At 39.7% G+C, this 4255-nt stretch overlaps 1 pseudogene; it reads left to right on the plus strand.

The window, feature by feature from the left end:
• The first annotated feature begins 3023 nt into the window (after positions 1-3023).
• LOC102841863 lies at positions 3024-3540 on the plus strand (annotated as a pseudogene).
• Positions 3541-4255: the final 715 nt, after the last annotated feature.

Consider the following 4255-nt stretch of genomic DNA (forward strand, 5'->3'; position numbering starts at 1 on the left):
TATTCTAACAGAAAAGACCTCAGAACCTGTTTGCTGCTCTGAAGGCAAGCTTACTCACTCCAACAGGAAGTATTTTATCTTCATTTGACTTCTCTGTGTTCCAGTAAGTTCCCAACCAACTCAAACACCTCTGCTTGTTGTTGTTGTTGTTGTTAGGTGCCATTGAGTCAGTACCAAATCATAGCGACCCTATGCACAACAGAACAAAACACTGCTAAGTCCTGGGCCAACCTTACAATTGTTGCCATGCCCGAGCCCATTGATGCTACCACTTTGCCAATCCATCTTGCTGGGGGCCTTTCTCTGTTTCTCTGACCCTCTACCCTAGCAAACATGATATCCTTCTCCAGAGACTGGTCCCTCCTGACAATATGTCTGAAGTATGAGAGACGAAGTTTGGCCATCGTGGCCTCCAAGGACCACTCTGGCTGCACTTCTTGCAACACAGATCTATTGGTTCTTTTGGCAGCCCATGGCACTTTCAATATTCTCCTCCAATACCATAACTCAAAATCATCAATTCTTCTATGGTCTTCCTTATTCACTGTCCAGCTTTTGCTGCATATGAGGTTATTGAAGATACCATGGATTGGGTCAGGCGTACCCTCTGCTTAGAACATTCCAATTCTCTAAAAAGCTAAAACAGTGACTGGAATTTGGAATACACCATCAGGTGAAAGATGCATCCTGATTTCAGAGAAGTTAAAGTAGCATGCATCTTGTTGTTATTCTTAGGTGTTGTTGAGTAGTTACAACTCATAGTGACCCTATGCACAACAGAACGAAACACTGCCTTGTCCTGCACCATCCTCACAGTTGTTATGCTTGAGCCCATTGCTATTGCCACTGTGCCAATCCATCCCATTGGGGGACTTCCTCTTTTTCACGGACCCTCTACTTTACTAACCATGAAGTCCTTCTCCAGGGACTGGTCCTATGTGATAATATATCCTAAGTATGAGAAACAAAGTCTTGCCATCCTGGCTTCAAAGGAGTAATCTGGTGGTACTTTTCCAACACTGATTTGTTTCTTCTTATGGTACTCCATGGTACTTTTAATATTCTTTTCCAGCATATCAATTCTTCTGCGGTCTTCCGTTTTCATTAGACAACTTTCACATGCATATGAGGCTATTGGAAGGACCAAGGCTTGGGTCAGGAGCACATTAGTCTCAAACTGGTATCTTTGCTCTTGAACACTTTGGAGAGGTTTTGTGCCTCAGATTTGCCTAATGCGATACATTATTTAATTTTTTGACTGTGCTTCCACTAATCCTGATAGTGAATTCAAGAAAAATTATGTCTTTGACAACAACTTCAATCTTTTCTTCATTTATCATAATGTTATTTAATCATCCAGTGGTAAGGATTTTTGTTTTATTTACATTGAGGTGCAATCCATACCAAATCTCCATCAGTAAGTATTTTAAGTCCACTTAGCTTTCAGCAAGCAAGGTTGTATCCTGTGCATATCACAGGTTTTTAATGAGTCTTCCTGTAATCCTGATGTCACATTCTTCATATAATCCATCTTCTCAGATTATTTGCTCAGCATACAGATTGAATAAATATGATAAAAGAATACAATCCGGTATACATGTTCCCTGATTTTAAACCATTCAGTGTCCCCTTGTTCTGTTCAAATGACTGCCTTCATACAGGTTCCTTTTGAGCACAATTAAGTGTTCTGAAATACCCATTCTTTGCAGTGTTAATCAAATCTTGTCATGATCCACACAATTGAAAGCCTTTGCATCATCAATAAAGCACAGATAAGCATCTTTCTGATATTCTCTGCTTTCAGCTAAGATCCACTGGACGTCAGCAATGACATCCTTAGTCCCACATCCTCATCTAAATCCCGTATAAACCTCTGTCAGTTCTCTGCCAGTGTACTGTTGTAGCCATCTTTGAATTATCTTTAGCAAAATTTTATTTTCATGTGATAATAATATTTTTACACATTTCTGCATTTTGCTGGGTTACCGCTCTTTGGAATGGGCACAAATATGGATTTCTTCCAATCAATTGGCCAGGTAACTCTCTTCCAAATTTTTTGGTATAGATGAGTTAGTGCTTCCACTGCTGCATCAGTTTGTTGAAAAATTTCAATTTGTATTTCATCAATTCCCAGAGTCTTGTTCCTTGCCAGTGTTTTCAGTGCACATTGGACTTCTTCCTTCAGAACCATTGGCTCTTGATCATATCTTACATGTTGAAATACCTGAACATCATCAACCATTTCTTTTGAATACTGTGCCTATATATTCCTTCCATCTTCTTTTGATGTTTTCTGCATCATTCAGTACACTTCCCATAGAATCCAGCATTGCAAGTCAAGGATTGAAATTTTTCTTCATGTCTTTCACCTTTAGAATTTCTGAGCATGTTCTTCCCTTTGGGTTTCATAACTCTAGGTCTTTGCACATTTCATTATAATATTTGACTTTGTCTTCTCTAGCTGCCCTTTGAAAATTTCTGTTACCTCCTCATTTCTTTCATTTGTTTTAGTATCTCCATATTGGAAAGCAAATTCCAGAGTCTCTTCTGACATCCATTTTGGTCTTTTCCCTCTTTCTTGAATTCTTAATTACCTTTTACTTTCTTCCTGCATGCTGTTCTTAGTGTCATCCACAACTCGTCTGGTCTACAGTCATTAGTGTCTACTACTTGAAATTTGTTCTTGAGACTGTCTCTAAATTCATGTTCACTGTCATATTTTTACTCATAGGGAGTTGTTTAAATGTTCTTCAGCTTTATCCTGAACTTGCGTATAAGCAATTGATGGTCTGTTTCAAAGTTTGCCCCAGTCTTGTTTTGACTGATGATATGGAGCTTTTCCACTGTCTCTTCCCACAGATGTCGTCAATTTGATATCTGCACATTCCATCCAGTGAAGTCCATGTGTTTAGTCTTGGTTTATGTTGTTTAAAAACTGGTATTTTCAATGAATACATCATTTGTCTTGCAAAATACTATCATACAGAGTTTTCCCTGGCATCGCTCGTGGAGCTCTAGTCAAGATGGAGGAGTACGCACGAGAACCTTGCCTCTGGAAAATTGTGAATGACTGTGGTGGGGCCTTTACTATGGGAACCATAGGTGGTGGTATCTTTCAAGCAATCAATGGGTTTTCGGAATTCTCCAGTGGGAGTCAATCACAGACCACTTGGAAGCTTGACAGCCATTAAAACCAGGGCTCCACAGTTAGGAGGCAGCTTTGCACTTTGGAGTGGTCTGTTTTCCATGATTGACTGTAGTATGGTTCAAGTCTGAGGCAAAGAAGATCCCTGGAACTCCAGGACAATGCAGTGCCTTAACAGGAGCCATACTGGCAGCAAAATATAGACCTGTGGCTATGGTTGAGTCAGCTGCAATGGGTGGTATTCTTCCAGCTTTAATCGAAGGAGCTGCTATCTTATTGACAAGATTTACCTCTGCACAGTTTCCCAATGGTCCTCAGTATACTGAAGATCCCTCCAGTTGCCTTCAACGCAGTTACCATCCTCACTTTTTGGAAACTATCGACAATACCATTAGAACTGGTACCCCAATGTTTAACAGAATGAGCTATAGTTCAAGAATGATTTTGGAACACCACATCATTTGTAAAACCATAAATGGGGGAACTGTGGCCAAATAGGCTATCAGAAGATATTCAGCATTTTTACTATTTACAGGAACATGGGGGGAGGCATTAAAAGATAATGCATTTTCGTGTTTATTTTTTAATTCGGGAAATGCCAGAACAGGGCTGTAGAAAGGGAAAGAGAATTTAAAAACAAAATAGGCCGAAAATTAAATTAGAGCCTGAGGTATAGCATAACAACCAACACTGGCATCTTGAAATCTCCCCGGCAGCTTTGAAAGCAAGAAGCTGAAGAGAGATGGCATTAAAGTCATACTCATATTAGGCTACAGATGTTTTTTTCCCTTCTCTCTCCCCTCTCCCTTTTCTGTGATTATAGACTGCAGTATTCAGTCTAGTTTTGTTGTTGTTGTTGTTTGGGTTTGGGGTTTTTGTTTTTTTGTTTTTTTGCTGGTGCTGTTTTGCTATTTTATGCTCCCCATTCTACCTTTGGGAGACTCATTCTCAACATATATTACCCAAGAAGAGTCAGCAACTGCTGCCATATAGTTAAGCTACAATCACACTCTATAAAACACCAAAACCCAAGCAAGAACAAATACCAACTGCCATATACCAGGGAGGCATACAACACCTAGGAAAGTTACTCTGAGTTAAGCAATAGGA

The sequence above is a fragment of the Chrysochloris asiatica genome, unplaced genomic scaffold (assembly GCF_000296735.1).
Source record: "Chrysochloris asiatica unplaced genomic scaffold, ChrAsi1.0 scaffold00087, whole genome shotgun sequence".
Lineage (NCBI taxonomy): Eukaryota > Metazoa > Chordata > Mammalia > Afrosoricida > Chrysochloridae > Chrysochloris > Chrysochloris asiatica.